The following is a 26,884-nucleotide window of genomic DNA, read 5'->3' as shown; positions in this document are numbered from 1 at the left end:
TCCATGATCTCCTGGGAGACCCAAGGAGACAAAGGGGCGTGTGAGACTGGGGCCCCCAAGAGACGCTCACGCGGCCAGCGCCCCCACCCAGCAGGATCCAACCCCACTGCCTCCCGCTGCCCTGTAGCCCCCCTGCCCGGCACAGGGCCCCTCCCAGCACCCCCCTCCCAAACCGGGACCAGCTCAATCCTTGTCCCCAGGCCGTCTCCTGCCCCTCACTGCCCTGGTGACCAGCCTCTGAACCTCCTCATCCCTGCTCCCCAGGCGCATCCCCAGCAGCCCGCTCTGCTGCCTTCCAGCCCCCCGCCCCCATGGCCCGGGGAGACCCCTCCCTGTCCCGAATCCCCCTTCCTGTCCAGCACCCCAGACCTGCCCCATTTCTCTGTCCCTCCCTCCTCCACCAACCCACCCACCCACCCCCTCCAGCTCTCCTGCCCCCACCATTTCCAGGTCCCCCACCCACACCCATTGCCCAGGCACACCCCTGTCCACCCCTCGTATCCCCTCCCCTCCTCCCAGCCACTGCGACTCGCTCACCACAATCCTGGCCACCACGGTGTCCCTGCTGCAGCGCGTCGCCAGGGTGTCCTCGCCCCTTTGGAGGGCGGCGAGGCAGGCGGTGGAGATGGCCAGGAGGAACCGCTGGAGGGCGGCTGGGCTCTGCACCCCAGAGAGAGTCTGTGAGCCTGGGGCCTGCCCCCCCCCCCCCCCCCCCGGGCAGCGGCAGGGCTCAGGCCTCCCAGGAGTGGAGGTGGGAGCTGCTGGTTGTCCAAGCACCCACACTCCCCCCCCAACTGCTGCCCCAGGCTTGATGGGGCCCAGCTGGTGCATGACAAGAGACCCCAGCTTGGGGGGCCCAAGTCATGCAGGAGAAGGAGCCTCAGAGGGATCCCCAGGGACAAGCCCCTCCCGGGGGGGGGACGTGCTGGGAAGGGGCCGGACACACTCGGGTCCCCCCCGTGTGGAGAAGGTTCCTACCGTGTCCCGGGTGTGGAGCTGCTCTTCGATGTCGTAAATGGACACGTCCTCCACCCAGGAGTCCACCCGCTCCCGGCAGCGCTCCGGTGAGGCGCAGGGGGACTCTGTGCGGGAGGGAAGGGAACAGGGTGACTCCAGCGGCCAGCAGGGGTCACGCGCCCCCATGTCAGGGACCCAGGGCAGGTTGGGCCCCACACGCCCCTCGCAGGGACCCATCCCCCTGCCACCCTCACATCTGCCAACGCCCTCGGCAGAGCCCCCACCAGGAAGAAGAGAGCCAAGCAGCCCCCCCCCATCCATTGCCCTGGCTGCAGGGCAGACACTGGGGCTGCCCCTCCCCGCCCCCCCCCGGGTACTGGGTGAGCCCCTGGGCCCAGCGTGTTCACGGCCCCTCACCTGGGTCTGAGCGGCTGCGGGAGGTGGCCCGGCTGCAGCTGGAGGCCCAGGCGCTGCTGCTGACGGACCTGGACCCACAGCTACAGGGGCTGGTGCGGGGAGCGACGGGCTGGGGGCTCCCGGAGACTGGCAGGTCCCCGGGGGCCGGGCAGGGCGATGCCCCCTGGTGGTAATGGGGGCTGGGCTCCCGGGGCAGATGTTTCTCTCCACAGAGGAGGAGGCCCCAGAGCCACCCTACCCGGCTGCCCCGCTGGGCTGGGTCCCGCCTTCCCAGCCGCCCCTGGAGCCAGGTCCGGGTGGGCCTGGCCGGTGGGCGAGTCGCCCCGAGCTGGTGGGATTCAGCTTCCCCGCCCGCGGGGACGGAGGAGCTGCTCCCCACCGGCCCTGGGGCCATCTTCAGGGTGTTCTTGAAGAATTGTCTGAAGCGTTTGGCCATTCTGCAAATGAGAGGAGCAAAGGGGAGCTTGGGGCGCAGCCTGAAGAGCGAAATCCAGGGGTTCTCACTCCCCAGAGCGACTGCCCCCAGCCCTCAAATGGCCCCTTGATTATCGGCTCGGTCTTGCACAGGCACTGCAAGGACCTGAGGGTATGTCTACACTACAATGTTAGTTCGAACTAACGGACGTGAGTTTGAACTAACATTCCTAGGTGCTACACTAGCGCTCCGCTAGTTCGAATTTAAATCGAACTAGCGGAGCACTTAGTTCGAACTAGGAAAACCTCATTTTACGAGGATTAAGCCTAGTTCGAACTTACTAGTTCGAATTAAGGGTTGTGTAGCCCCTTAATTCGAACTAGTGGGAGGCTAGCCCTCCCCAGCTTTCCCTGGTGGCCACTCTGGCCAACACCAGAGAAACTCTATTGCCCCCCTCCAGGCCCCAGACCCCTTAAAGGGGCACGGGCTGGCTACGGTGCCCGTGCCAGGTGCAAGCCTGCCAGCACCCAGCCAGCAGACCCTGCACCTGGCACGGCACAGAGCCACCCACCCGATGTCCCCCAGCCCACCCCCTCTTCCCGGGACCAGACTGGCGGCTCCCGGGAGCCTGCCCGGGACCGCAAGAGGCGGGCACCCACCTGGGCTAGTGCGGATATCGTGGACCTCGTCCACGACCTCCGCACTAGGTCACAGGAAAGTGGACGTCTAGGGCAGGAGAGCTGCCAGCCTGGCCACCCAGGCGCAGGTGTGCATGAAAATCAAGGGGGTCCACTGAGACCCCCGACCCTGAGCCCTGAGCTTACAATGGCCGTCCTGGGTCAGACCAAAGGTCCATCTAGCCCAGTAGCCTGTCTGCCGACAGCGGCCAACCCTAGGGACCCTGGAGGGGATGGACCGAAGACAGTGACCAAGCCATTTGTCTCGTGCCATCCCTCTCCAGCCTTCCACAAACCTTGGGCAGGGACACCACTCCTACCCTCTGGCTAAGACTACTCCATGGACCCAACCTCTATGACTTGATCTCACTTCCCTTTAAACTCTGTTCCAGTTGTAGCCTTCACAGCCTCCTGCTGCAAGGAGTTCCACAGGTTAACTATTTGCCTTGGGAGAGAGGCCGGGCCTTGCCCACACACAACCCGCCAACCTGAAGCAGATTCTCACCAGCAACTACACAACGCACCATAATCACTCGAACTCACGAACCAATCCTTGCAACAAACCTCGCTGCCAACTCTGCCCACATATATACACCAGCAACACCATCACAGGACCTAACCAGATCAGTCATACTGTCACTGGTATATTCTCCTGCACATCCACCAACGTAATATAGGCCATCATGTGCCAACAATGACCCACTGCTATATACATCGGCCAAACAGGACAGTCCCTACCTAAAAGAATCAATGGACACAAATCTGATATTAGGAATGGCAACATACAAAAACCTCTAGGGGAACCCTTCAATCTTCCTGGACACACAATTGCAGATCTAAAAGTAGCCATCCTGCAGCAAAAAAACTTCAGGACCAGACTTCAAAGAGAAACTGCGGAGCTACAGTTCATCTTTAAGTTTGACACAATCAGCTCTGGATTAAACAAAGACTGTCAATGGCTTGCTAACTACAAAAGCAGCTTCTGCTCTCTTGGAATTCACACCTCCAGATCAGCTGCTAGAAGTGGGCCTCATCCTCCTTGACTGGATCCACCTCGTCATCTCCAGCCTGATCCTGGCCTGCATATTTATTCCTGCCTCTGGAAATTTACACTACATGCATCTGACGAAGTGGGTCTTTGCCCACGAAAGCTTATGCTCCTACACGTCAGTTAGTCTATAAGATGCCACAGGACTCCTCGTTGCTTTTGCAGATTCAGACTAACACGGCTACCCCTCTGATACTTAACTTTCTCTTACTAGTTTGAAGCCTGCTACCCATTCCTTTCCTCTGGTGTCCTCTAGTCCTTCTTTATGGGAACTCATGAAGAACTTTTCTAAATGCACCCTCTCCATCCAACCCCTGTTTTTAGAGACCTCTATCCTGTCCCTGCTCCATCTCCTCTTTTCTAAGCTGAACAGTCCCAGTCTCTGTAGCCTCTCTTCATCTGGGACCTGTTCCCAACCCCTGATCATGTTAGTTGCCCTCCACTCTCCCAGCCTTTCTCTTCCCCTCTCCCACCTCCTTTTCCCAGCCTCCTCCAGTTTTGTTCAATAAAGACAGAGTCAATGTTGGAAGAAATGTTATCTTTATTTTGTACATCAGGAAGGGGGGCTAGGGAAGGGTAAGTGGAAGGAGGTGAGGGAGGAATGGGGTACGAGCCCCCGATGGGGAGGACTGGGCTGGCTCTGCAGGCTTCTGGGGGTGGAAGCTCTCCTGCAGCCCCCCGATTACCCCCTCTCCCCAGATGGCAGCCTGCGGCAAGTGCAGCCGGGCTGATGGCCGAGTGCTGTGATGTGCCCAGTGTGGGCACTCCGGGCACTCCAAGCCAGGACTGCTATGCAAGCGGGGCACCCCTGAGAACTGTCTGTCCGGGGTGGGGCTCGGGACCCTTTAAGCGCAGCCCTCGGCTAGCCTGAGACAGCATCTCCACGCTCTAAGTCCTCCTCTGATGCCCTGCCGGCACTGCTTCCGGCCATCCTTAAGCCCTGTTCAGAGTCCACTCAATGTGGACATGCTAGTTCGAATTAGCAAAACGCTAATTCGAACTAGTTTTTAGTTCTAGACCCGTTAGTTCGAATTCGCTTAGTTCGAATTAACTCTTTAGTGTAGACATACCCTGAATCTCCTACCCATCAACAGCCCCTGCTCAGCCAATCAGGGGCGAGTCTAAGCTGTGGGGGGTGGAGCTTCCTTCTGAAAGACACCAGCATAGACCTGTTCCAGCCCCACCTCACCAGTCCCCACAACGGGGGCTGCATCCCCCGCCCCACGGGCTCCTGCAAATCTCACCCCATCCCTCAGCTTGTCTGTTGTGTCACAAGCTGGGGGGGGGGGGGGCAGCAGGGGAAGGGCACAGAAGAGGTAAGAACAGAGCAGAAATGCGGGCGGGATGGAGGAACCCAGCCGGCCCCGGGCGGGATCCAAACCCCTGGGGGCTCTTACCTTCTGCACAAAGCTGTCAGGATGTGGAACTCACAGAGCACAAAGGAACCGTGAGGAGGAGACGCACCAGAGCTAAAGCAACCGGGGGTCTCCAAAGTCCCCTGGGCCCCCCCCCCCCTTTATCAGCCTGAGATGTGGGTCCCTCTGTGAGGTCACCACCTCCCCACCTGCCCTTTGCCTCATATGCTGAGGGCTGCCCAAAGCCACTGTGAGGTCACTGCCCCCCCCCCCTCACCCTGCCAGGCAAATGTCCTGCCTCTGGCCACCCCCCTGGGAAGTTTGAGCCATTCCTAGGGGTGCCCCCCACTCCCTGACTGGGCATCCTGCGGCCAGCAGCTCCAGTAGCCACACAGGCTGCTCCCTGCCCTACACTGCAGGCTTCTTGCACGAGAACTGTTTCACGCAGGAGTTCTTGCGCAAAAGGTCTCGTGCAAGAGCGCCTCCACCCTGCCATGTGCTTTTGTACAAGAGTGTCCATGGCAGGTGAATGCTCTCTTGCGCAAGAAAGCTCTGATGGCCATATTAGCCATAAAAGTGTCTTGCTCAAGAAGCCCCTGGAGCCTGTCCACGCTGCCTTCTTGCACAACAGCTCTTGCACAAAAGGGGCTTATTCCTCATGGGGAGAGGAATAACTCTTGTGCAAGAAGCCCTCTTTTCTGATGATTCACTGCAAATTTACTTGCGCAAAAATTCATGTGCAGTGTAGACGTGCCACAAGTTTTTGCACAAGAACAGTTGTTCTTGAGCAAAATGCCCGCACTGCAGCCGCAATGTGTACGTTAGGCATGTCCACTGGGAGCAGAGGAGAGGGTAGAGGAGCGGGGTCCTGGGATGGGCATGTTAATGTGGGGTGCACCCTTGGCTCACTCTGCACCTTTTGGGTGACCCTGCCTTGTTCTGTGCCTCAGTTTCCCCCCACTGCACCATGGGACCAGGGACTCTGCCCCACCTCGGTGTGCTTGAATGCAGTCAGGCCAGTCTGTGACAATTATAAAATTGTCAGACATATGGATGAACATAATTTGTTGGGGAAAGTCTACATGGTGTCTGTAAAGGGAAATCATGCCTTACTAATAGCCAGAGTTCTTTGAGGGAGTCAACTATCATGTGGTCAAGGGGGATCCAGTGGAGATAGTGCATTCAGATTTCCAGAAAGCCTCTGACAAGGTCCCTCACCCAAGGTTCTTAAGTAAAGCAAGTTGTCATGGGAGAATAGTCTCGGCTTATGGTCTCCCCATAACCCTCCTGCAGCTGGTTCTGCCACATCCAGCCGCTCAGACCCATACCCTCCCCATTGGACACATGCCTCAGTTTCCCTCCAATGGGCACATGCCCTGGTCTCAGATCTCCCCACAGGCGCATGCCCCTGGCTCTCTGCAATACTCACCGAGGAAAAGGATGGTGAGAGCAGATCCCATCATGGGGCAGTGAAGGGTACCACCGATCCCCTAATGCGCAGCTCCACCCCTCCTCAAATAAGGTGCTCAGCTGGTGGTTGCAGCTACAGGAAGTCAATAATATTTCATCTCTTCTGGTATCCCTTGCCTCTTATCAGCAGGCGACATGTCATGCAATCACAGTTAATTAGAGGTCTTTGCAAAACCGAGGAAATGATCAGCCTGGTTCAGTGTCCTGCAGCTCCAGCTTGTCCGTATCCCTGTGGGGAGAAAGGGAAGTCTCCTCTGTCTGTGGGGAGCCAGGAGACCACAGGTTCTGAAATTCAATCATGGACTGACCATTATTTCCATGACGATTCCCCTCCCCCTTTCTTTGTTTCTAGATCCAAGTGGTTGGTGACTCATGTAAATAAAATCAGGAAGTGATCATGCAATTAAAGGAAGCTGTTGTGAGGCCTGTTAGTGAAGGGACAGAGTTAAGGGTGTTTAGGGAACAGTAAGTGGCATTTCCTGGCTTTGGAGGCTTTGATTCTTTAAAGCCTCCTGCTCAGCTTGCAAACCTGCCCACGTGCAACACAAGCCCTGGTAGCATGCGAGGAATGGGCATGAAGGGGAACACCTGGGTTCACTGCCCCTTGCACCATAGCTGAGCGGTGTTGGCGGCTTTACGCTGTAACGCTTGGTTCTAAGGGTCTTTAGTCAGCCTGTGAATTAAATCAGCCAGGTTCAAAAGAAAATGGGAGCAAGAGAAATTCCATTCAACCCAATGGGTCACCAACCAGGAGAGACTCAGGGACTTTCCCATGTGCCACATAAACCTTGCCCACTGAGCTGCCAGTGGGTGTGTGGCTAGGCCCCTAGAGAGGGACATAAGCTGTGTTTGTGCAGCTGCTGGCTACCTGGCAGGAGTAAGCTAGTAGTCAGGCACATTTGGCCCTGGTCCCAGCTCTGGGAGGGGAGTGGGGACTAAGGGTTAGAGGAGGAGGTTGGGAACTAGGACTCCCATGTAACAGCTAAGAACCAAGCCCTTTCTGTTTGCAGATCCTGGTTGGGCCTGGGCAGCCCTTAGACCTGCTGTGGGGAGCCAGGCTCATAAGCCTCCCCCAGCAACACACAGACAGCCCCTTCCCTCCCCCTCTCCTCCCCCCCCCTCCCGCCAGCTGCAGAACGATACAGATGCTGAGAGCATCTCTGGGCAGGCTCAGCTGAAGGGACTTGCCCCAGGCCAGGTGTTCCCCTCCCTTGGAGACCAACATCATTCCCCTTTTCATGGGCCCACAGGTCACATCCACACTTGGCCCGTTGGCCCTGGGGGAACCCGCTTCAGGGCGACAGCCCCTTCTCGTATGGTCCTTGGGGCCACACACTCCTGGGGGGGCACTAGAGCCCTTTATTTCCAACCTTCTACTGTGCTGCTTTCCATGGGAACCTCCCAACCAGCACACACAGGGACAAGGGCCGGCAATTCCTCCTGTGGCCGCTAGGTGGCGCTGCAGCCTTGCACTGCCCCGTTCCCCAGAGAATCTGGATTTGTGCTGATCTGATCTGGCCCCTCTGCATTTGATGGGATAAATGAGGCCCTGTTGCACTCGCGGCTGGCTGAGTCAGGATATGTCTGCACTCGCGGCTTCTTGCCTGAGAAATATGCAAATGAGGCTAAGCGTGGAATATCGCCTAATGAGCCACCATTTTTGCAGAAGAGGCTCTTGCGCCAGAAGGAGCTGTCTGCACTGCCCCTTTCTGTGCAAGAAAAACCCTCTTGCGCGATGCTGTTACGCCGATTATTTTCAGGAATAACGGCATTGCGCAAGAGTGTAAAGCTGCAAAGTTGCCATCCCCACTCAGCTATGCAGCAAAGAGCATCAAACCCATCACACCTGCTTTTCTCCCCATCACACCTGTTCTTCTCATGGTGCCAGGGCTCATGTTGCACATGGGCAGGATTGCAGGCTAAGCAGTAGGCTTTGAATAGTCAAACTCTCCGGAACCAAGAAATGCCACCTACTGTTTCCCAAACACCCTTAACTCTGCCCCCTCATGCACATGCCTTATGACACCTTCCTTTAAATGGTCAGTCAAAGACTGAATTTCAGATCCTGTACACATCTGTGTCAAGGCTGTCCCCAACTCTGGCATGATGAATGCAGAAGTGGGTCCCTCAAAAGCACTCCAAAATCTTGCCTCTGCAGGCTCTGGTACAACTCCTCCCCCTAAAAAAATCCTAATACCCAGATTTTGGGGAATCTGCTGCCACCACCTAAGTAAATCCAAGAAAACCAGGGAAGAGATCACTTGGGAAACCTCCTACCTAAGGTAATACTCTCCCCGTGCCCCAAGCTCTGTTTTACTTGGAGTTGGGAAAACAGGAGATTCACAGACAACAATGAACTCTGCCCTTGTAAGTAGGCACTGAGTCCTAAGGACACAACAATCAACCAATCCCGGTTAATTACAAGATACAACAATTCTTTATTAGCAAAATAAAACTACAGTAGCAAGCACAGTAAAGTGGTTAGATGGAAAGAGCCACCAAATTGATAAAGATACTCAGGGAAACCCCATGGGCTAAAACTTGGTTACAAAGAAAAAAGAAAAACACAATTAACAGCTTAGACATTATTTCCAAATCCCCAAACAAGGAAAACAACAAATCCTGACGGACTAGCTAAACTTTTCCCTACTTACACATTCTAAGAAATCCGTTCTTGGAGAGAGAATCATAGAATCATAGAATAGTAGGACTGGAAGGGACCCCGAGAGGTCATCGAGTCCTGTCCCCTGCCCCCTTGGCAGGACCAAATACTGTCTAGACCATCCCTGATAGACATTTATCTAACCTACTCTTAAATATCTCCAGAGATGGGGATTGCACAACCTCCCTGGGCAATTTATTCCAGTGTTTGACAACCCTGACAGTTAGGAACTTTTTCCTAATGTCCAACCTAAACCTCCCTTGCTGCAGTTTAAGCCCATTGCTTCTTGTACTATCCCCAGAGGCCAAGATGAACAAGTTTTCTCCCTCCCCCTTATGACACACTTTTAGATACCTGAAAACGACTATCATGTCTCCTCTCAATCTTCTCTTTTCTAAACTAAACAAACCCAATTCTTTCAGCCTTCCTTCATAGGTCCTGTTCTCTAGACCTTGAATGAGTCTTGTTGCTCTTCTCTGGACCCTCTCCAATTTCTTCACATCTTTCTTGAAATGCGGTGTCCAGAACAGGACACAATACTCCAACTGAGGCCTAACCAGCGCAGAGTAGAGCAGAAGAATGATTTGTCATGTCTTGCTCACAACACACCTGTTAATGCATCTCAGAATCATGTTTGCTTTCTTTGCAACAGCATCACGCTGCTGACTCATATTCAGCTTGTGGTCCACTATAACCCCTAGATCCCTTTCTGCCGTACTCCTTCCTAGACAGTCGCTTCCCATTCTCCCATTTCCCTCAGTCTTGGAAGAGACTACTCTACCTCTCAAACACAGAAGAGAGAGAGAAAACCCCTGTTTTTCAGTTTGAATTTTCTACCTGCATTGTTATTGACTTACCACCTGATACTTGGCTAGCTACAGGGTTAACCCCTTAGTCACCAGACACTGGTCAGCACTCCTGATTATGACAACCCAGCTCCCAGCCTAGTGTACCCTCCCCAAAGAAGACGACCTCCCTCCCTCCCTCCCTCCCTCCCCACAGAGACATGGACAAGCTGGTGCTGCTGGACATTTGGCTAGGCTGATGATTTCAGGGTTTCCTCGGTTTTGCAGAGACCTCTGGTAACTGTGACCACATGAGATTTTGCCTGCAGATGAGAAACAAGGGGTGGTGGATGCAGGGGAACTCCTTATCTGAGGCTGGGTGGAGCTGGGAAAAGGGGTGTGGCTGGTGCCCCTCACTGGCCCATTATGGCATCTGCTCTCACCATCGTCTTCCTCAGTGAGTATTGCAGATAGACAGGAGTGGACAGGGGGGATCTGAGACCAGGGGGTGGGCCCATTGGGGTGGGTCTGAGACCAGGGGGTGGGCCCATGGGGGTGGGTCTGAGACCAGGGTGTGTGCCCACAGAGAGAGGGGAGGGAATCTGAGACCAGCGCATGTACCCATGGGACTGAGGGTGAGGCATGTGACTGGGTGGGGCAGTACCAGGTGCGGGAGGGGGAAGGGATTCAGGAGAGACCATAAGCTGAGCCTGTTCTCTGGGAGGTGTCACTGCATCACTCTCTGGGGACCATCCTCCCTGCCCCATTGATCTAGTGACTTCCTCTATGGGGGCAGAGGACAGGTGCTGACTGCGGCATACAGGATGGGTTTGGGGACAGGGCCCCCCGCTTAGTCTGCAGCGCTGGGGGGTCCAGTTCGGCATAGGTGAGTCCCTCAGCGCTGGGGTTGGGCTCCTGGGGTAGGGAGGGAAGAGAGTCACTATGTGTATGAGTCAAAACCAGCACACAAACACACACAGCCACACACCAGACAGTCCTGATCCCAGACAGCAGGGGGTATTCATATGCAGTGAGGGGATGCATGGTGCATTGGTGTGGGGTGAGGCAAGGCACAGAGCTGGGGAGTTTTGGGGGGCACTTACAAAGACATCTTGCAGTTTCCCTTGGCCCACGAGGGCATCTGTGGAACAAAGACACTCAGGGGCAGGGAGGGTGTGAGAAAGCCGGAATCTGTGGCTAGTTATACAGGATGTCTATACACCATGGGCTGAGCCAATTCCCTGGAGTGAGAATGGGACACAGGGACTGGGGCTGGATCAGTGTCCCTGGGATCGCAGGATGGGTCCCAGTGAGACCCTCAGCAAGATACGGCCCCTGCCTGGCTCCATGGAAACCACAATCCCTAATGACTCGTGCTAATCACCAGGAGCCCTGTCCTGGGTGTGAAAGTAGAAAGAATTATACTGTAAGAAAAAGATGAATTGTGCTGTAATAATTGAATAAGTTGAAGGAATTCTGTTTGTCTTTTTAAGAGGAAGAAGAAAAGTATGTTAATGTTGATTGTAGGTATGCAGATCAAGGTGCTAGCCAATTTGGGCCTGAGTTTAACAGGAAAAGAAACATTAGGTGTTAGACAGGAAACAATTCCAGATAATCAGGGAGATATAGCCAGGAGATTGCTGTGTGCTTAATATTGAAATGAAGAGTACTTGAGTAGCCTCACACTAATTATGTGAAGTTTTGCCCCCCTTTTAATCCTGTTAATTTTGGCTTTCTTTTGACTGTATAAATCAAGAGGTTTGAACCTTGTATGGCACTCACATTTTCTGAATGCATTTTAGCAAAGCTTTGCTGAAATAAACAGAGCAGTCTGCCAAATCTGTGAGTCCTGTCTGACTTTGACAATTTGGAGGTTCCACCGAGATGGCAACCGTCTTCGCTGAGGCTGTGTGATCCCTGACTGTCTGGCAGGATGACCGTGGTAGCCGGCACCTGGGCATTTGGCCTGAGCGGTCCTCCGCCAGAACGGAAAGGTGCACAACCACAGCGAAGTCTACGCCATCGAACCTGTTGGTTCCTGCTCTGTTCTGGTAGGGATCCCGGGATCTAACATCAGGACTCTGGTCAGGTAATTATTTTGTCCGGACTGAGGACTGTCTTGTCTCTGTGTCTATCCATCTTCCCTGTGGTGTGAGTGAGTCTGGGAGCCATCCCTGTCCAGGGACTGGCCGACCAAGGGGCTCCTGTCCCCGCGGTCTGTGTGACTGGAATCTGCACAATCGCAGCCGCACCGCACCTTGGATAAAATCCTTGGAGTGAACGCAAGGGCGATTGAGGCAGTAGCCTGTGGGCTTCTTTTGTGTGTTGCACTGGGCACCGCTCTGACGAACCCGAATTTCCTCCTTGTGTGATTGGTGTATGAAGTCCTCCTGTATGGGTAACTAGACATCTAAACAGGGATAGTTCCCTAAAGGGACCCTGGCTCAGTTTATATATTTTAGAAAGGGTCCGGACTCCTGTAAATTTCTGGAAAAATGATCTAGATTAACTCTGGGGGGATCCCAAAACTCAGTGGCCACTGTTAGGATCTTGGAACAAAGACCAAGTGGACGTCTTAAAAGACAAACTTGGCCTTCCCAAAACTAAATTGGCTAGAGGAGAGGTAGATAGCTTCATGCAGTGGTGGGACGAGGCAAATCTTAAATGAACTGAATCGAAGCTCGCCTCCCTTAAAAATTCTAATTATAAGAAAAAGCTTTATTGGAAACCTCCTCTCCCACCACCAGACCGAGCGCTTCCCTTTACCCCGTCCTCCAAGAAGACTCAGACCGGTCCCACTTGAAGCTATAAACCCTGGACCCACACGGAGCTCCACTCGATTTTAAAAGGTTTTCCAAAGCCCCAGGAAAACCCTACCAAATTTGCAGAGGAATTTTGCTAGTGTGCAATGCCTATGAACCCTCTGAAGCAGACCTCCTGCAACTGTGTAAACTACTTATAACCCCGTAAACAGCAACAAAGAAAAAAAACCCGGGCAACTATCACACAGACTGACTGATGGTTTTTTTGTTTGTTTGGTTGGGTTTTTTGGGGTTTTTTGGGATACAGCAACCAGGTAAAAATGGACAGGGCGCCCTGGCGCATGCGTTTGTTAATAGCCTCTTATCTGCTATTAGCAGTATGTTAAAGCAAATAAGTGTTGGATGGGAGGCCAAGACCATGGACAAATTGCAAGCAGTGGCAGAGCATTGCCACTGCACTCTAAAAAGAAAGAGAAGCAGTCCTCACAAAAGTTGATAGCTCTGCAAATACAGCATTATTCAGGGCAGGGCAGACAGTACTGGGAATGGGGAGGGTACCAAGAATGGGGATAAGGTCAGAGAAGGGGTCGTGGCACCGGGTTTTTGGGATTTAAAGGTTTCAGCTCCGGTCATATCCACCCTGAGGGAACAAGGCATTATTGTCCCCTGTTCCAGCCCCTGTAACACCCCTATCCTCCTCCCAGTTCGAAAAGCTGATGGTAAATCATGGTGGTTTGTCCAGGATCTTCAAGCTATTAACTGCATTGTTGTACCCACCTTTCCTGTAATCCCTAACCCAGCAACTAATCTGGCTTCTATCCTGCCAGATGCAACTCATTTTACTGATGTTGATCTGTGTTCTGCTTTCTTTTCTGTCCCGGTTCACCCTAAGTCCCAGTATCTTTTTGCCTTTTCTTACAAGGAGCAGCAGTATGCTTCCCAAGGGGTACACAGAAAGCCTGTCTTACTTTTCCCAAGCATTAGCCAAAGACCTTGTTGACCTGGTCTTCCCCTCTGGGTCCACATTGGTCCAATGTGTAAATGATCTACTCCTCTGTTCCCCTTCATTATCTGCCTCAGAAACTGACTCTTTAGTGCTTCTCACTGCCCCCCCCCCCCCCCCCCCGCCACCTTAGGGTTACCTGACTACTGTAAGCCTTTACCCTTTTCTGCCACGAGCAATCTGGTTGTGCACTTGGGGTTCTTACTCAGGAGCATGGTGGCAAAAATCGTCCAGTAGCTTATTTCTCTGCCACCTTGGATCCTGTTGCCCAAGGTCTACCCCCCTGTCTGCGTGCTGTGGCTGCCGCGGCACGCCTAATTGAAATGTCTGAGTCCCTTGTCCTCCGCTCTCCTGTTTCTCTCATGGTCCCTCACTCTATAGATACTCTCCTGCTACAATGTAATACAGCTCACCTTTCCTCCGCCCGCCTCACTTTTACTGCTTTCGGCTTCGCATATCACCATAAAGTGCTGTTCTCAGTTGAACCCTGCCACTCTCCTTCCTCTGGCTAATGACGGTGAACCCCACGACTGCCTTGCAAGTGTCTCTGCTGTCACCGTCTCATGCCCCGACCTTTCTGATGTCCCTCTCTCTAACTCCGACCTTGTGTTATTCACTGACGGTTCCTGCTTTAGAGATAGCCAAGGTCGTCTCCTCGCAGGATACGCTGTGGTATCACTCTCTGAAACCCTAGAAGCTGCGCCTTTCCCTTCTGTCACCTCAGCACAAGTCGCTGAACTAGTTGCCCTAACCCGCGCTTGCTTTCTGGCTGAGGGACGCTCCGCCAGCATTTATACTGATTCTCGATATGCTTTTGGGGTTGTACATGACTTTGGCACCCTCTGGCAAGCTCGGGGTTTCCTTACCTCTGCTGGTACCCCTATCAAGAATGGCCCCTACATTGCTGCTCTCCTGTATGCACTCCCATCTGCATTAGCTATTGTTAAGTGCCCTGGTCACTCCACAGCAGATACTGATGTTGCTAAGGGTAATGCTGCCATAGAACCTTCCCCAGGTGCGTTTCTCGGTTCCCTTTCTGTTTCTGTACCACCGCAGTCCCTTTCTAAAGTCACCCTGCTCCAAGACTCTGCCTCAGAAACAGAAAAAGACTCCTGGGTCGCCCAGGGTTGCTCTCTACACCCTGATTCCCTTTGGCGCCCCCTTATTGGTGCCTTTGTGGCCCCCTTTTCGCTCTACCCAGCTCTGGCCGCCCTGCTACACGGCGTTTCGCATGTCGGAAAGGAGGGTATGATCTCTGCTGTAACTAAGGCAGAATGGTGGGCCCCCCATTTCAGCTCTTTTGCAGCTCACCACTGTGCCGCCTGTACCACTTGCCAAAGCTACAATGTTGGCAAACCTGTAAAGGTAGCTCAAGGGTTCTGGGGCCTGCCCCAAGCACTGTTCTTGCATTGGCAGCTTGATTTTGTACAAATGCCTGTGTGTCAACTATATGAATTTATTTGGGTTATGGTATGCTTATTTTCGGGTTGGATTGAAGTCTTTCCTTGTCGCAAAGCTGATTCGCTGTCTGTTGCCAAATGTTTGTTAAATCATATTATGCCTGCCAAAGAAACTCCTGCCACTCTGTCCAGTGACCGGGGTACACGTTTTACTGAACAACTTGTTCAGCACCTGGATCGTGTGTTACATGTCACACACCTGCTGCACTGTCCCTACCATCCCAAAGACATAAATTAAGTCCTTTTGAAATTGTTTATGTGAACAATGGCTACCATTACTCCAGTCTCAGACTTGAACTTGACTCACAGTACACTCCTTCAGTACTGCAAGGGACTAATGCAAGCTGTAAGTCACTTCCATTCACAGGTTCGAGCCGCCTGGCCGACGGAACCCACCTCGGATGCCTGCCACACTCTCGAGACAGGTGATTGGGTCTACGTACGACACCACCAACGAAAACACGCCATGGAACCCCGGTGGAAGGGCCTGCATCAGGTGCTGCTCACTGCCCAGACGGCTGTTAAGTTATCCGGCATCGCAGCATGGATACAGGCTTCGCAGTGTAAGAAGGCACCATCCCCAGCGGACCAATCATCACCTCAGGACCATGCAGAGTCAATTTTGACTCCAGAAGAAGACGTAGAGGAACAGCCTGCAATACCTTACAACCTACGTTCGCGTAAGGATTGCCTGAAGCAGATGAGGACCAAAAGCAAGGCCCAAGAAGAAGCAGTAGTGAGCCTAGCGCCTGCTGCCTGGTGGACATAAAACCGTAACTGCGGTTCCCTCAGTGGAGGTTGTCAGAACCAAAAGGGTCTTGCCTCCAACATGTGCCACTGGTGGGGCCTGTTCCTCGGCCACTGGTGTCTTAAGATCTGGGGAATCCACAATGACAATGACAATTCTTTTATCCACCAGCAAGTATGGATCGCTCAGACCCTTAATATCTCTAATTGCTGGGTCTGCAGCCACATTCCATCCCACTCACAAGCTGGTTCCTGTCTTGGCAATCCCACTTAATTCCCCAGGCCTCACCCGTTTAACAAGACATGGAACAGTAATGACACTTGGGAAGCAGTGGGAATAATTGTGGGAATAAATGTATCTAAACGGATAAGTGTGGAGGAGAAAAAAGGTCACTGGTGTTTGGTGTGTAATGGGACGGGGCTGAATCTGGGGAGGAGCAGTTGTCTCCAGCATATTGTAACATCAGTACAATCTTTAATGCCATGCAAATAACACCACTCCCCGTAAGGAGAATCACCGTGTGCCCTTCGGGGGATATTACTCCTCCTTTGTAGACACCTATATGGCAAAGGGGTGCAACCGACCCTTCCCGGGTTTGATAGGGCATCATTGGGTCTGTGGAACAAAGGCCTATACCACATTACCAGTTAACTGGTCAGGTATCTGTTATCCCGCCCAACTCTTCCCACAATTCCGAGTGTTAGAGTCCTTCCCATGAGAACGCCTCCGTAATTTTAGGCGAAAAAGAAGGGACTTGTCGGATGCCCAATGGTATGTGAATCACATAAGCCCTTTAACTTTGGAAGAGGCTATTGGTGGTTCCTTTGACCCACTTGGGGGAGTAATACATCATGCAAAAAGGCTTCTGAGGTTACAAACAGTAGTTAAAATCATGGAAAATGAAACTGGAAAAAGTTTAAGGGCCCTGGCCAAAGAAACAGGAGTGATCAGACAAGTGGTCCTCCAAAACCGTCAGGCATTGGATATAGTGCTGGCAGCAAAAGGAGGGACCTGTGCTCTCATTGGCAAAGAATGTTGTGTATATATACCAGACAACACCAATGATATAATAGATCGCGCTAGCTACTTAAAAAAGATTGCATACCTTTCCAACGAAGAGCCAAGTTCCCTGTGAAAATGGCTAAGTAACTTGTCCAATTTCTCTGGCATAGGAAACTGGTTGTTTCAGGAAGCCCTGACTATCCTATTTGGAATCTTAATAATTTTTGTATGTTTTCAGTTAATCTCCTGTTGTATCCAAAACTGTGCAAGACATGTCACAGACATGTCCCCTCACCAGAGTGCTAATCTGATGCTTTTAAATATCACTAATGAACAAAAAGACAAAGAACGGTTAATGCAAGGAACCCAGTAATTGTTGGTCATAGGCGAGGCTTGACCAAAAGGAGGGATTGTGAAAGTAGAAAGAATTATACTGTAGGAGAAAGATGAATTGTACTGTAATAATTGAATAAGTTGAAGGAATTCTGTTTGTCTTTTAAGAGGAAGAAGAAAAGTATGTTAATGTTGATTGTAGGTATGCAGATCAAGGTGCTAGCCAATTTGGGCCTGAGTTTAACAGGAAGAGAAACATTAGGTGTTAGACAGAAAGCAATTCTAGATAATCAGGGAGATATAGCCAGGAGATTGCTGTGTGCTTGATATTGAAATGAAGATACTTAACCACACTAATAATGTGAAGTTTTGCCACACCCTTTGATCTTGTTAACTTGGCCTTTTGACTGTATAAAATCAAGGGGTTTGAACCTTGTATGGTACTCACATTTTCTGAATGCATTTTAGCAAAGCTTTGCTGAAATAAACAGAGCAGTCTGCCAAATCTGTGAGTCCTGTCTGACTTTGACACTTCCCAGGGTGCCCTGGTGGCCACTCCAGCCTCAACCAAGATCACTCCTCTCCTTCCTCCCTCCCCGGAGCCTTTAGGGGTTGACTCTGGCCACAGTGTCTGCGCCAGTTCCAAGCCTGCCAGGCCAGAGCCAGCAGTTACTACCCCTGACCCAGTGGCCCCCAAACATGAGCCAGCAAAGACTGGCAGCCAGCCCTCCACCACTCGCCAGGAGCAGTCTGCCAGCTCCCAGGAGCCTGACAGGGGCTGGAGAAGGCGGGCGCCTTCCTGGTCCAGGGTGGAGATCATGGACCTTATTCAGGTTTGGGGGGATTGCCCCCAATGTCCATGATCTCTGCACTAGAGAGAGGAATGCGGCCATCAATGGCAGGATAGCTGCCAGCCTGGCACTAAAGGCCACATGTGAACCCAGGAGCAAGTTTGCATGAAAATCAAGTTGGTCTGGAGAGCCCCCCAACCCTGAGCCTTGACCTTCCCCTCCCCTTTCTTCCCCTTGCTTCCTCCCCCCAAGTTTTCCCCCTCTCCTCTCCCCGCCTCTCTTCTCCTCTCTCCCGCCTCCTTTCCCCAGTCTCACCAGAGTTTCATTCTCCCCCCTCTTCCCCGGGGTTTTGTTAAATAAAGATAGTTTGTGTTCATGAAAATACGTGTATTTTATTTGACATCAGGAAGGGGGCTTAGGGAGAGGTAAGTGGAAGGACGTGAGGGAGGAATGAGGCACAAGCCCCCAGTGGGGCAGACCAGAGAGGCTCTGAGGGCTCCTCAGGATGGAAGCTCTCCCGCAGAGCCTCCTGGATACTGACAGCCCCCTGATGGACCTCTCAGATGGCAGCCTGCAGAAAGTTCAGACAGGTCCGCAGCAACGCGTCCACGAAAAGCACCAGAGTGCCCAGGGGCAGCTCTGGCTTCACGTTGCAGAGTGCTGTGATGTCCCGAGTGAAGGCAACCAGAGCACACAGAGACAAAATGGTTTCCTGTCCCTCATGGAGGTAGGCAAGCAAGCAGGGAAACCTGAGAACTGGCTGTCCAGGGGGGTGCCTTTAAGCACAGGCCTCAGACAGCCTCAGGCAGCAGCCACACAAAGTAACTCCTGACCTGATGCCCTGCCGGACCTGGTTCTGTCCGGCCTTAAATGCGATTCACCGTCCACTCAGTGTGGACGCGCTATTTCGAAATAGCAAAACGCTATTTCAAAATGCATTTTGTGTGTAGACGCGCAATTTCGAAATAAGATATTTTGAAATAATGCTGTAGTGTAGACATACTCTGAAAGAAGAAATCAGGCCCCTGAGTAATTGAAACAGATACTTCAAAGAGTTTAATTGGAAACATGTGCACAGTAAATACAAACACGATATTATTTACAGGGGAGGGTTATTTACAGGTGACTGTTTGTGAGGCACAGCATGGCCAGCACCTGAGAAATAAACTTAAAGAGTCATCAGCATTTGTACAATGACCCTTAATAAATATAATAATATGGGTTGGGATTAAGCTGCTGGATATGGAATGGAAAACAATCTCCAAAACAGGAAACACCACAAGATTAGGGGAACTCCTATTACCTAATATAGTGAATTATCAGAAAGTGTCAATTCAACAGGGGAAAACACTGATCCCCTTCCCATATTCAGCCATCACAGGAAGATTCTCTCCCCATTGAGAACCACAGACAATGATATCCCAGACCCCCTCAGCCTTTTACCCTCCTTTGCTAACTGTTGTCTGGTGACTCCTCATAGGCCCAGAACCCAGGAGGGCAAGAGTAAAGTGCTGAGAGAGACTAGAAACCTAACTATTCAGGAAACTTTTTCTATGAGGTGGAGGATCATAGCCTCTAAATTTGGAGGACGAATGATATCTGCTGAGTCCCTTCTTTAAAGGGCAGAGTGTTCTGAACTCCCAATATCATCAGAGGGAGTTTGAGGACACTCAGCAACTTATGAGACTGGACAATACAAGCACAGTTAAAGGCCCTGGATATCTAAAGGAAATCACCAAAATCCACAGTTAGATGCTTAAATGCCAATTAAAGCCACCCTTAGTGAATTCCCCCGGCATGTGGAATCCCCTAAGTAGTATAAGGGCCCTACCATCAATCAAACGTTAGCCCTGCCCCCTGATCCCGGAAGTCCCGCCCCCTGACCGCCAGAATTCCCTTCTCCCCTGTCACCAGAAGTCCGGCCACTGGATGGTAGTACATCCGGGTCAAGAGGGACAGCTGACCGGGTGTCATGTGACCCCCGTTAGGCCCGTCCCCTGTCACCGGAAGTCCTGCCTTTGGGGGTAATACATCCGGGGTCAAGAGGGGCAGGTGACCGGAAGTAAGGAGTGTCATGTGACCCCTCTAAGGACTCGCCCCGCCTCCCTCAACCAATCAGGAAGGGTTTTTCCCCTGTAGGACCGCCCCGCGAACCGCTTTAACCAAGCGGGTGGGCAGTTCTGGGACCGGATGACCCGCCCCGCAGTGGGTTGTGTGACCCCTCTAAGAACTTGCCCCGCCTCCCTCCACCAATCAGGAGGGGGTTTTTCCCTGTAGGACCGCCCCGCGAACCCCTTTGACCAATCGGGGGGTAGTTTTGGGACCAGATGACCCACCCAGCAGCGGGTTGTGTGACCCCTCTAAGAACTCGCCCTGCCTCCCTCTACCAATCAGGAGGGGTTTTTTCCCTGTAGGACCGCCCCACAAATCGCTTTGACCAATCCGGGGAGTGCAGTTCCGGGACCCGTTGACCAGACCGGAGACGGGTCGTGTGACCCCTCTAAGAGCTTCCCGTGACACCCTTTGCCAATCAGAGCATAGCACTTCCCCGTAAGTTCTAGCGCCACACAAAAGAGGCCATCTTGTTCCAAGAGCGCGTGTTTCAGAGAGCGTGCAAACGCTGAGCGGAAACATGGCTTCTTTCACCAACTTTGTTTTGGTGCCGAGAAGAAAGCGCTACATCAGCGACAGTTCCGAGGAGGAAGGAGAAGTTGAAGGGAGCCCTTTGACCCACCCGCTGATGGATACACCAATATCTGACACCGAAACCCAACCGCTCACGATGCAGCCAGACAAGCTAGATAGCCTGGAGGAAGAAGGTGCCCATGGCTCCCAGGAGTCGGACAAGACGCATGGAAAAGAAGCCAAATAGGTAAATGAAAGATCGAAGTTGGGGCATCATGGGGTTAGGAATCCGGGATTTTGTAAACTTTAAAAAAAAAATGACCAGAGCGTCTTACATTATTTCTTTCTGGCAATCTTTTGACAGCTTGACGATGCCTTTCTAGCTGACCGTCAGACCCAGGACAGCATTGCATCGGACGAGGAAGACGAACCGGGCCCACCTTGTTTTTGCTCAACACCGATACAAAGCATTGAAGAGAACGCCTAGGATGACGGCCATGAAGAATTCAGGAGGTGGCTGTGCATTGACCTAGTTGAGCCAGTGCCACATCATAAGCGTAAAAAAGTTATGCGCTCTATTGTACGCATTAGTGTTTATACCGTCCTTAGTCACTGTCTTAGGGAAAAGCTTTTTGAGGACTGTGAGGGTTGTGTCATAAATGCGCCAGCCCAGCGGTACCATGACTGTTTGACTTGGACTCCAGAGGGTATAAACTGCAAGCTCCAGGGCCTATGTGCTGAACTGTGTTTGGAAATCTTATTAAATACTGTTATTGCCGTAGGTCCGTGGTCCCCAACACGGTGCCCACGGGCGCTATGGCGCCCGCAGGGGCATTTGCATGCACCCGCCAGGTGCTCGGGGCTGACCTGGCCCTGGGCACATAGCGCGTGGCGCTTGCACGGGGGGGCGCGCCGGCCCCGGGCGCGCGGCGCTTGGCAGGGGGAGTGCCGGCCTCGGGCGCGTGGCGCTTGGCGGGGGGAGCGCCGGCCCCGGCCCCGGGTGCGTGGCGCTTGCGGGGGGAGCGCCGGCCCCGGGCGCGCGGCGCTTGGCGGAGATGAGCATTACTATGGGGTTCTGGATGTGAAAAAGTTGTTCGGAGCGAAAAATTATTGTGAGTTTTGCCACACAGTATACAGTCATGACCACTCTTGCAGGTATTGTTGCCGCCTCTGCTTGAGCGGAACGTGCTCAGACAGCGTGGGCGTGCCGCTGCAGTGTCCTAGCTGTATCTTGGAACAAGATGGCCTCTTTTGTGTGGCGCTAGAACTTATGGGGAAGTGCTATGCTCTGATTGACAGAGGGTGTCACGGGAAGCTCTTAGAGGGGTCACACGACCAGCTTCCGGTCTGGTCAACGGGTCCCAGAACTGCACCCCCCGAATGGTCAAAGCGATTTGTGGGGCGGTCCTACAGGGAAAAAAACCCTCCTGATTGGTAGAGGGAGGCAGGGTGAGTTCTTAGAGGGGTCACACGACCCACTTCTGGGCGTGTCATCCGTTCCCGGAACTGCCCCCTGATTGGTCAAAGCAGTTCACGAGGCGGTCCTACAGGGAAAAAACTCCTCCTGATTGGTGGAGGGAGGCGGGGTGAGTTCTTAGAGGGGTCACACGACCCACTTCTGGGCGGGTCATCCGTTCCCGGAACTGCCCCCCGATAGGTCAAAGCGGTTCGCGGGGCGTTCCTACGGGGAAAGCCCTTCCTGATTGGTAGAGGGAGGAGGGGCAAGTCCTTAGAGGGGTCACATGACACCCCTTACTTCCGGTCACCTGCCCCTCTTTACCCCGGATGTATTACCCCCAAGGGCGGGACTTCCGGTGACAGGGGACGGGCCTAACCAGGGTCACATGACATCCTTTTTTACTTCCGGTCACCTGTCCCTCTCGACCCGGATGTACTACCCTCCAGGGGCGGGACTGCCAGTGACAAGGGAGAAGGGACTTCCGGGGAGTCGGGGGGGGGGGACTTCCAGGGTCAGGGGGCGGGGCTAATGTTTGATTGATGGTAGGGCCCTTATACTACTCCCCTACCCCATAGACAGCTAGCAGATATAGCGTTCAGTCTAGCTTCCCACCCAAGTATATGATGTGCAAGCTGGAAACAGAAGCAGGAGCTCTTTCTTCTATTTGTCTGTGCTTCATTCCCCGAGCACTCATCCAGGTCAGATGTCTCTTAGGACCTGAGTTGCCACCAGCTGGACAATGGGACTTGGGTCATTCTGTAGGACCTGGAGAGCTGAAATTACAGAGAATATGACTCACTTTTCATATAGTCACCTATGCCTGCAGTAGCTGGAGATTTAGTACCAGTGAGTACCAAGCTCCAGAAGCTCTCTGTACAAACAAAGCTTTAGGTTCCTCCATTGGGATCCTTCCAAGCTCCAAACTGAGATGGAGGAGGGGGGAGAGGGGAGACCCTGACCCTACCAGAAACTCATCCAATTGGAAGGTGCTCCATTGACTCAATAGCTTCTGCTTTTAAGTTATTTTACATCTCCTGACAGAAATAAATCTGATGGTGTGGAGTTTGGGGTAGCAAAAAGTGGCTCCCAGGGAGCCGATGGAGCCCAAAGAGTGGATCACACAGGTTGGGAAGAGGCATTGCCAGGGTAGCCAGGAGATGCACTGACTTATATCACACTGGCTGCAGTTTCCTCCAGGTACGTCTACACCGCAAAGTTAATTCAAAATAACAGCTGTTCTTTTGAATTCACTTTAATAGCATCTATACATGCAAACCGCTATTTCGAAATTAATTCGAAATAGCAGAGCGCTTAATTCAAATTTGGTAAACCTCATTCTACGAGGAGTAACACCAAATTTGAAATAGCTATTTCAAATTAAGTGCTGTGTAGACAATTAATTCAAAATAGGGGGCCTCCAGCCCTTCCCAGGGAGCCCTGGTGGCCACTCTGGGCACAACCAGGAAAACTTCCTCTCCTCTCCCCCTGGCCCCAGAGCCATTAAAGGGATAGACCCTGGCCCGTGCCAGATCCAAGCCTACCAGCCAAGAGCCAGCAGTGGCCACCGGGGCCCCTGAGCCAGTAGCCACAAAACGTGAGCCAGCAAGGCACTGGCAGCCAACCCTCCACTGCTCCTCAGGAGCAGTCTGCCAGCACCCAGGAGCCTGACAGGGGCTGGAGAAGGCGGGTGCCTTCCTGGTCCAGGGTGGAGATCATGGACCTTATTCAGGTTTGGGAGGGATGCCCCAGCATCCATGATCTCCGCACTAGACAGAGGAACACGGCCGTCAATGGCAGGATAGCTGCCAGCCTGGCCACCAAAGGCCACATGCGAACCCAGGAGCAGGTTTGCATGACAATCAAGTTGGTGCGGTGAGACCCCCAACCTTGGGCCCTGATCTTCCCTTCCCCCTTCTTCCCTTTGCTTCTCCCTTCCAACTTCCTCCTCCCAGGTTTCACCCTCCCCTCTCCCACCCACTCTATTCCTCTCTCCCACCTCCTTTTCCCAGTCTCCCCAGAGGTTCACCCTGTTGTTCAATAAACCCAGTTTCTATTTTTGAACATACATGTCTTTTATTTGACATCAGGAAGGGAGGCTAGGGAGGAGTAAGTAGATGGACGTGAGGGAGGAATGGGGCACGAGCCCCCGGTGGGGAGGACCGGGGTGGCTCTGAGGGCTCCTCGGGGTGGACACTCTCCTGCAGGGCCTCCTGGATCCTGACAGCCCCCCGATGGACTCCCCGGACGGTAGCCTGCAGCAAGTGCAGCTGGGCTGATGGCAACAACCCTACGAGACGCACCGGTGTGCCCAGGGGCAGCTCTGGCTCCATGTGGCCGAGTGCTGTGGTGTCCCGAGTGCAGGCACTCAGGGCACTCCAAGACAGGACTGCTTTGCTCTCCCTCATCGGGGTAGACAAGCGAGCGGGGAACCCTGAGAACTGTCTGTTCGGGGTGGGGGTAGGGTCCCGTGAAGCACGGAGCTCAGTTAGCCTGAGGCAGCAGCCCCACACACTATGTCCTAACCTGATGCCCTGCCAGCACTGGTTCCGGCCAGCCTGAACTTCGGTTCAGGGTCCACTCAGTGTGGACGCGCTATTTCAAAAGAACAAAATGCTATTTTGAAATAGGTTTTGTGTATAGATGCATAATTCGAATTAGCTTAATTCAAATTAACTATTTCGAATTAAGTTAACTTGAATTAACGCTGTAGTGTAGACGTACCTCTTTCAGAGCAGACTAAAGCTGAATCTGTCCTTTGATGTGTGGCTGATGCACTTCACACCTGTGGTATCAGTTACTGCTTGCTTGTCAGCTAAATTTCTTTATAACTCACTAATGAATAGGATTTCACCTGTATTTGTTACTTACAGGTCAACAGATGTTCCATGTCCAGCCATTTCATATTCTTGGTGTCCGTATGTTCCAGGATGATGCCTAAATAAGCAGTGTAAAATAAACATCAATAAAAAACCTTCTCTTGTTAAGTGCAAGGTGATAACATTGGCCCTTTGGCTTCTATTGTGGGTCTAAGGTGAGCTGTAGGCAAGAAAATACTAGAAAAGTTTAGCGTCCACACTGAAGAGAAAAAAATTAAGAATGTTTACATAAAACCTCATTTGCTTTAAACAATCTATGTTCCTCTTGCCACTGCTGTCAGTTAGTGGAGATATACTAGGATAGTGTATTAATCTAGTGGTGTGAACAAAGGGCTGGGGCCAGGAATAAGTGCGTACTAAGCAAGGATCTCACATGGATACATTAATTAGGCCACAATGCTTGCCTGGCTTGCATGGGTGTGCTAAGGAAAGGATGGCACAGGGCCAAAGGGGAGGAATCTAGTGCTTCCTGGGCAAGGCAATCAGGAACCTGCAACAGCAGGCACTGTGTGGCGGTGGCCTGCCTACCTCCCAGTGATGAAGCACCAGTAAGGAACAGTCAACAACACTGAGCTTAGGTCTATAGTTTGAGTCCACACTAACTCTGACTACTAAAAATAGAGTGCAGGTCAGATGACAGAAGCAGTCGGAGGAGCTAGCCACCTTGAGAACAGACTTTTGGGTTTGGATGGGATCATCCTTGGAATAGTTAACCCCTCCTGCTACTCCTGCCACAGCTACTCTATTTTTAGCACACTAGTTTGATCGGAGAATAAACATACCCTACGTGACAGTGTGCCAGCCTCTGCTACTAAATGACTGCGCCATCTCAAAGCATTCTATTGCAAATTACAAATTCCTCCTAACACCACACTGGAGAAGTAGGAGAACATTAACATCTCCATTTATGCATGAGAAGTCACAGCACGGAGAGATTAATAGTAGCTCAGTGCTGCACACAGGGACTTTTTCTGTCTACCTCAAAGGGAATACCAAAAGGGACACGGCACACTTTCTCTCACCAGCTAACTTGGCTGCAACTGCCCGGATCTCTTCCCAGCTGCTGCAGAAGTATGTGATGGTGCTTTTGTAAAAGTTCTCCAGTAGCTCAGCCTTCTCTTTGGCCTAGAGAAAATCAGGGACACATGAGCTCTCTCTGGCTAGAAATGCCCTTTGACTGCCAACACATGCCTTTACAAACCACAAGTAAACAGTCTGTGTTCCTCTTGCCACTGCTGTCAGTTCTTGGACTCACTCAGACTTTTTTTTTAATTTAAACAAGTAAATAAAAGAAAGGACAGGAGGCTGTGTAGAAGTGGGGAAAGTGGGAATCTATGGCAGATTTACATTCCTCTCACCCTCAGTCCTGTATCCCACTCTAATAGGGTACGTCTACACTACAACGTTAATTCGAACTAACTTAGTTCGAATTACTTAATTCGAACTAAGCTAATTAAAACTAACGGATCTAGACTAAAAAACTAGCTCGAATTAGCGTTTTACTAATTCGAACTAGCATGTCCACATTAAGTGGACCCTGAACCGGGCTTAAGGATGGCCGGAAGCAGTGCCGGCAGGACATCAGAGGAGGACTAAGAGCGTGGAGATGCTGTCTCAGGCTAGCCGAGGGCTGTGCTTAAAGGGTCCCAACCCCCACGCCGGACAGACAGTTCTCAGGGGTGCCCCGCTTGCAAAGCAGTCTTGGCTTGGAGTGCCCGGAGTGCCCACACTGGGCACATCACAGCACTTGGCCATCAGACCGGCTGCACTTGCCGCAGCCTGCCATCTGGGGAGATGGGGCAATTGGGGGGCTGCAGGAGAGCTTCCACCACAAAAGCCCGCAGAGCCAGCCTAGTCCTCCCCATCGGGGGCGCGTACCCCATTCCGCCCTCAACTCCTTCCACTTACCCTTCCCTAGCCCCTCTTCTTGATGTACAAAATAAAGGACAATTGTGTTCAAAAATGGAATCTGTCTTTATTGAACAAAACTGGGGGAGACTGGGAAAAGGGGGTGGGAGAGGGGAAGAGAGAGGGTGGCA

This window comes from Pelodiscus sinensis, chromosome 33 (assembly GCF_049634645.1).
Source record: "Pelodiscus sinensis isolate JC-2024 chromosome 33, ASM4963464v1, whole genome shotgun sequence".
NCBI lineage: Eukaryota > Metazoa > Chordata > Testudines > Trionychidae > Pelodiscus > Pelodiscus sinensis.
The sequence above is the reverse complement of the archived record's forward strand: the minus strand, read 5'-3'. Positions refer to the sequence as shown.